This window comes from Theropithecus gelada, chromosome 5 (assembly GCF_003255815.1).
Source record: "Theropithecus gelada isolate Dixy chromosome 5, Tgel_1.0, whole genome shotgun sequence".
NCBI lineage: Eukaryota > Metazoa > Chordata > Mammalia > Primates > Cercopithecidae > Theropithecus > Theropithecus gelada.
The window spans coordinates 115,868,965-115,881,281 of record NC_037672.1 but is presented as its reverse complement, the minus strand read 5'-3'; positions in this window follow the sequence as shown (position 1 = coordinate 115,881,281).

Below are 12,317 nucleotides of genomic sequence, written 5' to 3'. Positions count from 1 at the left end.
CCTGGGGAAAGAAGGAAGAACAAAATCATTTGCGGCTAACTATGGCCTGCATGGAAGCCCTAGAAGCATTATCCATCTGTGATTGAGGAAGAGGAATGTTCTTGAATTCTTTTTTTTTTTAAATTTTATTTATTTATTTTTTTTAAGAGACAGGGTTTCATTCTGTTGTCCAGGCTGGAGTACAGTGGCATGGTGCTAGCTCACTGCAGCCTTGGCTTCCTGGGCTCAAGTAATCCTCCAACCTCAGCCTCCCAACTAGCTAGGACCACAGAGGTGCACCACCACCTGGCTAATTTTTAAAAAAAATTTTGTAGATAAGGGGTCTCACTGTGTTGCCCAGGATGGTGTCCAACAGCTGGCCTCGAGCCATGCTCCCACCCTGGCTTCCCAAGGTGTTGGGATGACAGGTATGAGCCATCACACCCAGCCTGGATTGAATTCTTTTGGCCTATTATTATTCAGGAATTCACACAGAAGCCTAGGCTGGGCACCTTAAAAATTTCTGAAACAAACAATCTTTGTTTTTTCTTTCTTAACAAAATAATCACTGAAATGTTAAGAACTCTTTCAGGTAACGTTTATGTGTATTGATCAATATTTTCCCTTGGCAGAAGATTGTTATGCCTGCTCTTAAGCACCAACCACTTGAGGCCAGAGAGACTAATGTTTACCCAGCTCCTGGGCAGGCTGAGTCTTAACTGTCATTGAACATGTGACTTCATTAAACCATGTCTAACATTTCCCTCTCCTACCTGTTTTCTCAGAAGACAGTCTAGTGGCCCAGTGTGTGGCCAAATTGAATTGCAAGCAATAGGGAGAAAAAGCCAAAGTTCTTTTCACTTCCCTTTACTTGAGCTTTAGATTTCTTATTTTGTACTTATACTTTAACAATGATAATTTTATTAACATTATTAACAGACATTTACCTAAAGTGTATTATATGCCAGGTACCATGCTGTTGTTGTATTATTTATTCATCAAATAATGATTATCAGCTGGGTACAGCTGCTCACACCTGTAATCCCAGCACGTCGAGAGGCCAAGGTGGGAGGATCATTTGAGACCAGGAGTTTGAGACCAGCCTGGGCAACACAGGGAGACCTTGTCTGTACAAAAAACCTAAAATTTAAAAAAAATTACTGCTGAAGTATTAGACTTATCCTTATTTTATAGACAAGTAAACCGAGCTAAAGGAAGTTAAGCAACTTGCCTAATGTCATCCGAGTTAAGTAAGAAGCAGAGTTAAATTTTGAACACAAACTTTTTCTGATTCCTCTTGAACTCCAGTCCTTAATTGCTACATTACATAATATAACATAACAGGTACAAAATTTCTTTGAAATTGTGTGTTAGTGGCCAGTAGTTTTCAAATAACTACTTTTGTTATTTTCTTTCTTTCTTTCAAGAGATATGGTCTCATTCTGTCATCCAGGCTGGAGTACAGTGGCACAATCACAGCTCACTGCGGTCTTGAACTCCTGCGTGCAAGAAATCTTTCTACCTTAGTATCCTGAGTAGTTGGGACTACAGGCGTGGGCACCAACCCCAGCTAATTAAAATTTTTTTTTTTTGTAGAGATGAGATCTTGCTTTTGTTGCCCAGGATGGTCTCCAACTCCTGGCCTCAAGTGATCATTCTGCCTCAGCCTCCCGAAGTGCTGGGATTACAGACGTAAGCCACTATGTCCAACCTATTATTTTCAACAACAGCAGTTTATGAACTAAATACTTCTCACTTTCTCCTTAAATTAGTACTTTTGTATATATATATTTTTTTGTTTGAAAAGTCAGACCTGGCCAGGCATGGTGGCTCACACCTGTAATCCCAGCACTTTGAGAGGCCGAGGTGGGTGGATCACTTGAGGTTAGGAGTTCGAGACCAGCCTGACCAACATGGTGAAACCCTGTCTCTACTAAAAATGCAAAAATTTAGCCAGGTGTGGTGGCACACACCTGTAATCCCAGCTTCTCAGGAGGCTGAGACAGGAGAATCGCTTGAACCCAGGAGGCGGAGGTTGCAGTGAGCTGAGATGGCGCTACTGCACTCCAGCCTGGGCAACAAGAGCAAAACTTCATCTCAAAAAACAAACAAACAAAAAAAGTCAGACCTAAAATAAGTCCTTTACCAAAATATACACAAATTATCCCACTTAATTCTTATGACAATTTTAAAAGGCTTAATGAGGTTATGTAACTTGCCAAAATGCTCAAATTGATAATAAGCAGCTGAGATGAATTTCAACCCAAGCTATGTGAACCCATAGCTTGGGTTGGTAATGGCCAAATTATGCCACAGAAACTCACCTGTGTGACAAAATCATAACCAGGTCAGGCATTCAGCTCAGTGGCAAGTGGTGGCCCCTCATTAGCTAAATATTCCCATTTGGTTTTTCAGCTTTTCAAAGTCCAGATCTTTATATTCAGCTGGTGCTCAAGTGTAAAAACTTGCCTGGTAAACTCAGTCACCAGAGACCTGAAGATTTTAAGTTCTTTAAATCTGCTTTTCTAAATTGGATGGCTGCATGGCTACAATTCCTAAAACCCGATGTAAGACTTCAGTCTAATATAACTTTGTAGATTAATGAAGTCTACTAGGATCTTCATCTTTGCTTTTGAGAAATGATGAATTGAGCATCTGTACTGAATTTTACAGTCGAAGATAACAATTAGGATAATTTAGTTGCAAATAAAGCTTATTGGCCAGGCACAGTGGCTTACCTGTAATCCCAGAACTTTGGGAGGCCGAGGCAGGTGGATCACTTGAGGTCAGGAGTTCGAGATCAGCCTGGTCAACATGGTGAAACCCCGTTTCTACTAAAAATGCAAAAATTAGCTGGGTGTGGTGGCGGGCACCTGTAGTCCCAGCTACTCGGGAGGCTGAGGCAGGAGAATCACTTGAACCCGGGAGGCGGAGGTTGCAGTGAGCCAAGATCATGCCACTGTACTCCAGCCTGGGCAACAGACCAAAACTCTGTTTCAAAAAAAAGAAAAAAAGAAAAAAAAAAGCTTATTTTCTGTTCTACAATGAAGTGGTTATGGTCCTGCCTGCGTATCTCATCTTAATTACTTACTACCTGTATAGATTTAGGCAAGTTGATTAAACTCTCTGAGCTTCAGTTTTCTTTTCTTTTATTATTATTTTATTCTCATTGGATAATGCCTGTCTGCCTATATTATAGGCTTTGGGAAGAATTAATGAACATACATAAAATGAATGATTGATATGATTGATGATATGCTTATTGTGGGGTCTTGAACAGAGTAAGTGTTCAATTAATGCCAACTCTTACTATTTTACCTAAATTGTCAAGACATTCACTTTGACTCTTCCCCTGTCTATAGTTCATATGCTGTTAAAGCAAGCTTTGAACATGAGCTAGAGTTCAACAAGCAGACAAATCTGAAAGAATAACGACAGATTTTAAAATTTAATGTTTATGGCCGGGCGTGGTGGCTTAGGCCTGTAATCCCAGAACTTTGGGAGGCCGAGGCAGACGGATCACCTGAGGTCAGGAGTTTGAGACCAACCTAACCAACATGGAGAAACCCTGTCTCTACTAAAGATACAAAATTAGCTGGGCATGGTGGTGCATGCCTATAATCCCAGCTACTTGGGAGGCTGAGGCAGGAGAATCGCTTGAGCCAAGATTGCACCATTGCACTCTAGCCTGGGCAACAAGAGCAAAACTCCATCTCAAAAAATAAAAAAAAATAAAATAAAATTTAATGTTTATTTATTAGATTTACTGTTTATAATTCTTCTTTATAGTTTGTCCCTTTTTATTTCACCTAAAATTTGATTTGGCATTAACAACCTAGTGTAGTTTGGAACAAACCATGCTAGATACTTAGATGTACAAAAAGAGAAAATAATCTGGCTTTAATCCTTGCAAATAAAAAGCAAGCAAACGTAAATATTCTCAACCTCCTCAAGAGTAAGTTAGGCTTATGAATAATCAAGTGTAGATAATGAGAATTTCTGTTTGAAATAAAGCAGTACGATTAATTACATCTCTTCTATCATCAGTTTTTTAACTTTCCAAAATACCTGATCTCTTCATTTATATTTCCTGATTATAGCATATGCTTTATTTTTTGCCAATTTAAATACAGTAATTTATATTGCATGCAGAAATGTTTTTAGACTGTTTAATATACTGCACCTTCATGAGCCCCATGGGCTAGAGTGAAGCTATACAAAAAACACTAAAATCCCAGTGTTCTGTATTTGCAAAAGAGAAATGTAGGTGGTTGTGTGTTCCCTGATTGATTTAGCATTTGTCTGACACTTAAAGCACTTTTCAAATTATTGTTGCTCCAAATTCATATCCAGATGCTTTTACAAATTGTGTGGGTTACAATCCATCTAGTTCAAAGCCTCTAGAATGGATAATCCAATCCATTTTCTGAGAGAATTAGAAAGAAAATGTAGTGAAAAATGTATATTTTTAGCAAAATATTCTAAACAAAGCAAGATTTTATTAACATTTCCCATAAAATAGGTTAAATTTGCAGGAAACAATAACAACAGCTCTGTAACCCTGTATTCACTGCATTCTACGCATTTACCTCCAGCCAACCATCTCACAAAGGTAATCTAATCCACTGACCATAAAGAGAACTAAGTAAGAGACTGGAGATAGAATCAGTGAAAAATATTTATTGAGCAATTTTCACTAAATGAAGAGCCGGAAATGAATAAGATCCAATATCTCCCTCAAAAGCTTACTTACAGTCAACACAAATTCATCCAACCACTTGAGAAAAATTCTTCTTCATTATGAATAAGTCAGTATATCTTTAAGTAATCAAATGGATGCTACTAGATGGGTGTACATTAAAGATATTTTTACTCTGTTTGCACTCTCTCTTTAAAGATCTTTATCAAACATATTTACAAAATAAAACAATATAGAAAATTATAAAGTATAAAATCATAGCTTCCAAAGACACTGTGTATCACAATCAAAAATGAAAATCATGACGTTATTTGTCTTCTTAAACTCATGTTCTTTATCTGGTTTTTGTGTGTTTTCAATGTTTAAGCATTTTAAATTCCTCCCTTCTAGAGACCTATTTTTTAACAGGTTGTCTCCTTCTGCTTTAATCATTATATGCCTTGAGCTAATTAAGGTCCAAAGGTTAATGTTATCCAAAGTTATTGTTGATTCTCTGAAATAACTTACTTAAAATATTTCTGAAGACAAACATTTCATAAGACATATGCATTGCATTGATAGCCATTGTTTCACAGAACAAAGCTTAACCAGTTACCATTTCTTATTTTAGAATCCTGATGGAACCTAGCAACTTATATAAAGTTGTCTGCTCAGCCTCAGCTGTGGGCTGCAACATAACTAATGCTATGTGCCAAGTACTGTCTTGTTTACTGACCATATTTCATCTTTTAAATGACCATTTGATAGCAAAGAACATTAAGTCATATGCAAAAGCCTTTCTACACTGGGTAGAGATTTCTAAGCCTTCTAAAAATAAAGACTAGTCTAGGGTAGCGTCATATTTTTAATGCCCTGAGTTTGTTTTATTACACAGCTCAGCTGTTAATACTGCCAAGGAGTCTCTGTTTCAAAACTGTGTCAATCTTTCAGCACCAAAATGAGGGCATATGTCCTTCACAATGTAGCTGTTTTATGAAAGGGGGTAAAAAAGAAATTCTTTCTGATTTAGCTGTACCAGCAAACTTTGTTTCTAGTTGTTATAGCTGCATTATGTATATAAGCTTTTTGATGCTTTGGGGTTTTTTGTTTGGCTGAGAGTGTATTGGGAGGCAATGGAAATGTGTGTAGCTTAATTTATTGGACAGGAAATTCTGATGCATTACAAAATACTTAGAGTTGTTTGTTTTGCAGATAGCTAATATAATTTAACTGAAAAACTTTGGTAATCTTTTTGTCAAATTAAACCATGGCTGTTTTGGTTTTGTTTTACAATTCTTTATCTTTAGCAAAAGCATTCTAATATGGGAGGTCTTACAAGTGATAACTTTTCAGGAAGCATCTTTCTTACCCAGATTTCTGCTCCTCGGGACTCAGTTCAGAGGGTGCCTGAAATCCTATAGTTCCCTTGTCAATTTCTTGCATTCTTTTGTCCCTATTAAAATATTAACAACTCAAGGTTGGTTGACATTTTAAGTCTTATCAGGCATCTGGTACACTCTGGAGTCCTACTATGAGTCTGGATACCTAAATTCATGGATAAAATCTTTTGCTTTCTTGTAACCAGAAAAATAATAGACCAAGAATGAGCCTGTTCATAAAGTATGGTGGGAGATGCAATTGTAGGGAAGTTAGAACACTTTTGCTTGGAACAGACCCTATGTTTTGATTAAAATGCTTGTTTAATTGAAAATGTACTTACTTATGGACTTAGCATTTAGAAAATACATATGGCCACATCATAAACACAGTATTTTTAAATTCTCTGTTTTAGAGCAATTTTGCAGAATATAACTGTTAACCAGCCTCAAAGATGGCCCCCAACAATCCCTATCTCCTAGAATTCACATCATTGCATAGTCTTCTCCTGCCCTGTACTGGGGCTAATTTACTGTGTGAGTAATAGAATATGACAGAAGTGATGATATGCCATTTCTGAGATTAAGTTATAAAAGTATTTGTGTCTTCTGTCTTGCTTGTTCTTTTGGATCATTTGCAATGGGGAAGCCAATGTTATGTTTTAAGCACCACCATAGAGAAGTCCATGCAGTAAGGAACTGAGGCCTCCAGCCAACAGCCACATAAGTGATCTGGGAAACAGTTCCTCTACCTCAATCAAGCCTTCAGATGACTGCAGTCCCAATAACACTTTTGCTGCAACTTCATGACCTTGAGCCGCAGATTAGCCTCTCCCAGATCTCTGATCCTCAGGACTCTGTGAGATGATAAATGCTTGTTGTTTTAAGACACTAAGTTGTGGAACGATTTACTTTATGCTATAGATAACTCACACAATTACTTACACATCATTTACTGTGAAAAATCCATAGGCTAAAATACCCATGAAACATTATAACTTAGCATGAAATTCCTGCCAGCTAAAGAAGTATAAACTAGGTGTGGTAAAACCCAAATGGTTACAAAGGCCAGGCAAGTGGGGACCGTGAGGAACTGAGGACCATTTTCTAGGTCTCTGTAAGGATGGAAATAGCTCTAGACGTTTGTTGCTATGTGGGGATTTGGATTGCAATGTTGCCAGATCTTTTGATTTTTCAAGGTAGTACACATAGGTTAGATTGGTCTCTTCCCAAGCATCCATTATACCCCAGATAATTAGTCCAAGCTGATGCTAGGAAGTTTATCCTCCCTGCCAGAGAATGTTTATTGAACAAGTATGTGACCCAATTCTGGTCAACAACATTAGAGGAAAAATCTCCAAGAAGGCTTCTGGGAAAGATTGCTTTGCTCCTAAAAAAGAGGTACAGAAATAACAAGTCTCTCTTCTTCCCCGGAACACAGGCTCTGTCTGAATATGGTGTCTTGCCATTTGCTGGCACTATGAAGGTGAAGCTAACAGTAGGATGGGCAGGCAGAAAAAGACAAGGAGCCTAGGACCTCAAGAGCATAGTTAGTTAGACATTGAAGGAATTAACCCTGGGGAACGTGATGCTTCCTATTTTATGAGACCTATATGGTCCTTTAAAAACCTTAATGTAAGGCAACTTGAGGTTTATTTTACTTGTAGCCAAAAGTGTTCTAACAGTTACATAAGAGAAGCTAGAAATCAATAATTTTATGTGTGAGCTACTGATCTTAAAATCATTAATGAAATTTAATTTTTAAAATGAGTTGGGGCTGGGCACTGTGGCTTACGTCTGTAATCCCAGCACTTTGGGAGGTTGAGGTGGGTGGATCATCTGAGGTTAGGAGCTCAAGACAAGCCTGGCCAATATGGTGAAACCCATCACTACTAAAAATACAAAATTAGCCAGGCGTGGTGGCAGGCACCTGTAATCCCAGCTACTCGGGAGGCTGAGGCAGGAGAATCGCTTGAAGCCAGGAGGCGAAGGTTGCAGGGAGCCGAGATCATGCCATTGTACTCGTGCCTGGACAACAAGAGTGAAACTTGGTCTCAAAAAATAAAAATAAAAAAAAATGAGTTGTTAGCACATGAAACATATCTGGATGGCATATGCATTTTGCTGGCTTCTGGTTTGTGATGTCTTTTGTAGACACTACACTACCATATTATTAAAAAAAAAAAAGAAAGGAAAAGGCTCATTTGCACTTTACTTAAAAACCTCATTTGTTCAATGACTGTTCATTGGCTGCCAGTTAAGGACCAATCACTGTAGAGTGCATAATTCTTTACGTTAAAGAGCTTACAATGAAGACAGCTCTGGATTAATGTGATTATGAGTGTGAAATTGTGTGTGTACAGCGTGCCAGGCTAACACATATTTTGAGAGCAGAATTTGGTTAGGGAAGATTTCACAGTTTGAACAGGGCTGTTGACAATTTTCAGGCTGACAAGAATTTAAGTAACTTTGGGCTTATTGTATAAGAACCAAATGTTATGTGACTGTAAACAAGTTAATATAATCATAGTACGATATTTGAAACAAGGGCAATATTTTTATTCCATTGAAATCTGCACTGGTCAAATAATATCTAAAGTATTGCTTTTAATCTTATGAGCTACAGTTTAACGAGGATATTGCTGTAATTGGGTTTAACCAGAGAAGGGGTTCCAGCATAAAGAATCAAAATAAGAAGTGGTAGAAGGAAAAATAGTACATTTAGTCTAGAAAAAGCAGAAAAGCCCTGATAATTGTTTTCACATACTTAAATGATAGTCATTCGCTTAGTGTCCAACATAATATTTTTAATCCTGTAGAGTAGAATTGTTACCTCCATGTTATGGACAAGCAAACTACATTTTGAGAGGTTATCAGTAATGGATGGATTACTGGGAAGCTAGGATCCTGAAATCATGATGTCACAGAGTGAACCCCAAAATTGGGAGGCCATGTGAGTTCTTTGCTTCATGTAGGAAGGAATTCAAGAGTGAGCCAACAGAGTAAAGTAAAAGCAAGTTTATTAAGAAAAGTAAAGGAATAACAGGATGGCGGTTCCACAGGTAGAGTAGCGACATGGGTTGCTTAAGTATACTTATGGGTATTCCTTGATTATATGCTAAACCAAAGGTGAGTTATTCACATGTTTTCTGGGAAAGGGGGTGGGAGTTCCTGAAACTGAGCATTTCTCCCCTTTTTAGACTACATAGGATAACTTTTGGACGTTGCCATAACATTTGCAAACTATCATGGCACTGGCGGGAGTATCTTTTAGCATGCTAATGCATTATAATTGGCATATAATGAGCAGCCAGGATGACCAGAGGTTGCTTTCATTGCCATCTTGCTTTTGGTGAATTGTCAATGGCTTCTTTACCACATCTTGTTTCATCAGCTGGGTCTGTGTGACCTATATCTTGTGGAGCCAGTCCTGCTGACCTCCTATCTCATCCTGTGACTAAGAATGCCTAACCTCTAGGGAATACACTCCTCCTCCAAGAAACCAGCCCCTATTCAAGGTGGAGTTGCTCTGGTTTGAACACTTCTGACACGATCTTCATGCCTCCCCACTTCCAGTGAATTCCCCAGGAGACATTTATATGTAGAGGACAAGCTCAGGCAAATGCAAGCTTTTAAAATTAACTGGAGTTTTGCCCCCAACCCCCAAAGTAGTTTACTAGTAGCTACACCAAATAGCTAAAATGGCGCCTTTCCCTACATTTTGCTACAACTGTTACCCAAACCTCAGCTTTATGGTTCTTACGATTCCAATGATGAAGTAAAGAAAAATACAATAAGCAAAAGGAGAGAAAATAGGAAATGGATTACTTATGCTTATGCAGACTTATTTATTTTTATTTTTTATAGAGACAAGGTCTTGTTATGTTGCCCAGGCTGGTCTTGAATTCCTGGGCACAAGCAATCCTCCTACCTTGGCCTCCCAAAATACTGGGATTATAGGAATGAGCCACTGCTCCCAGCCATATACAGACTTATTTATACCTCACATGATAATAGTACTAACGGACCCTAGTAATGTGGACTAATTACTGCTCTTGGATCTGCACCCTCTAAGTCAACACATCTCCTCTTTCTTGAGGATAGAGAGAAATGGGGAAGAAAAGAGTCTTTAGCATCCCCTTCTTGGCTATGTATTAGCCAAGAAGCTAATACATAATTTAACAGGGATTTGAACCCAGGTGGGGTGGATTCCACAACTGTTACTGCCCACTCAAATAACTTCTATTGCCCCAAATCAGTAGGAGGATAGAAACAGATTTACAGCTAGATAAAGTAGGTTTCTACCTGTAGGGAACTTCTGGCTTTGTGGAAGGGAAGATTTTCTGAACAATTTGGATTTTCTAGAGATGGAGTATGCTGGCTCCCAACTAGGAATTTCTCCAATGATTAGTTTTAAAGAAATAGATGGGGCCCAGCATGGTGGCTTATGGCTGTACTCCTAGCACTTTGGGAGGCCAAGACAGGCGAATTAGTTGAGGTCAGGAGTTTGAGACCAGTCTAGCCAACATGGTGAAACCCTGTCTCTACTAAAAATACAAAAAATTAGCCAGGCGTGGTGGTGCATGCCTGTAATCTCAGCTACTGAGGGGCTGAGGCAGGAGAATCACTTGAACCTGGGAGGCAGAGGTTGCAGTGAGCCGAGATTGTGTCACTGCACTCTAGCCTGGGTGACAGAGTAAGACTCCATTTCAAAAAGAAAGAAAAAAGAAAGAAAGAAATAGATGGAGGTCCATTTGTCAGAAAGTTCTGGAAAGATTCCTGCATTTGACAGAAAGTTGGAGCTTTAAGCCCTTTTCTGCACTATGATTCTGTGATTCCCAGATCATTGGCAAGCAGTTCTGGTGCCGTGTTTCTTTCAATCTGTTTACTCTTTTCCTATGTGATCACAGCCCACTTACAACTAGAAGGCTGAGGGATTTGAAAACCACTCATTATACTTAGGCAAACTCTGGAAAAGTGTTTTAACTTGAGATACTTAGTATTTCATTGGCTTTCAGGGACAAAATTTGTGGAGAGGAAGAGAGAGAACACACAAAGAGAACAAGTGCTCAAGTGAGCAGAGCTACAGCAGCCTCATGACTGCCATCAATCTTAAAGCGGAAATTGCTGAGGTGCAGTAACAGGCAGAGCATGATGGGGAGGAAAAATCTGGACAAATTTCCTGCATCACTGATGTAGATTTTCACTGGGTGACTTAGTTTGAGGGGTTAAGAATTCAATGGCAGTTACTGATGCTATTCCACCGTACAATATGGAGTACTCTGTTCAACAGTTTACATGCATTATCTCAATTACCCCTCACAGAGATCTAGCATGCAAGTACTGTCCCTCTCCCCTTTTCGCAGATGAGGAGCCTTGGGCTTAGGAGGTAAGGAAACTCGTCTGAATTTCCCTCCTGATTAGTGTGCAGATCAAGCACAGGTTTGATGCCAAGGCCAAAGTAACCAAGTTTAGGAACTATATATCTAGAGTGTGAGGCATATACACATACACACACACACACACACTCCTTACCTATTAGTATATATAATTTGGGTAACCCCAAAAATAAGTCTGTAGAACTAATTTCTGTACAAGAATTATATCAAGTTTAGGTGAATTTTAAAAATCAATCCAAACTTCAAAAACATTTTGTTCCGTTTATGAACTTTGACCTTAAACCATGAGAAAAATCAAGATCAAATGACTCCTATGGTACTACTGTTGCAATCATTGGCCCTCAGATGTCTTCATGGTTTGGGGCAGGCAGAGAAGAGTGTGACTAATACAAGGCATAGGGAGAGACTTTCCCTGTATTGCCAGAGACCGTCTGCTAACAGGGACTTCTGACCCCAAAGCATTGTGCCATTCATTTGGCAATTTATCATTTATTTTCTGGATGTTTCTCTTATTTTTTTGAATTTTACATAAAATATTATATTATCATCTAATTGTCTTTTCACCCCTCTATAGGCTGGACAATGTTCTATAATTTTGAGGCTCCTAGAGTCCCTAGACAGTCCCTCATATTATTTGACATTTTTTTTCCTTTGATGTGAAAGAGCAATGCTCAGTGTTCTTTTGACAATTTTTTTGCCATCGGAATTGTCAAAGTAAATACTGTTCTTATGCCATCTGTTTAAAAGTTCTTAGCTTTTCCAAATACAGGCATTATCTAAATTGTAAATGGGCCTCTTCCAAAAGTTATTTTGTATATTGGTTTTTGGAACTCTGTAAAAACAATATACATTTCGGCTATGTTTCCAAATCAAACTACACAAGAG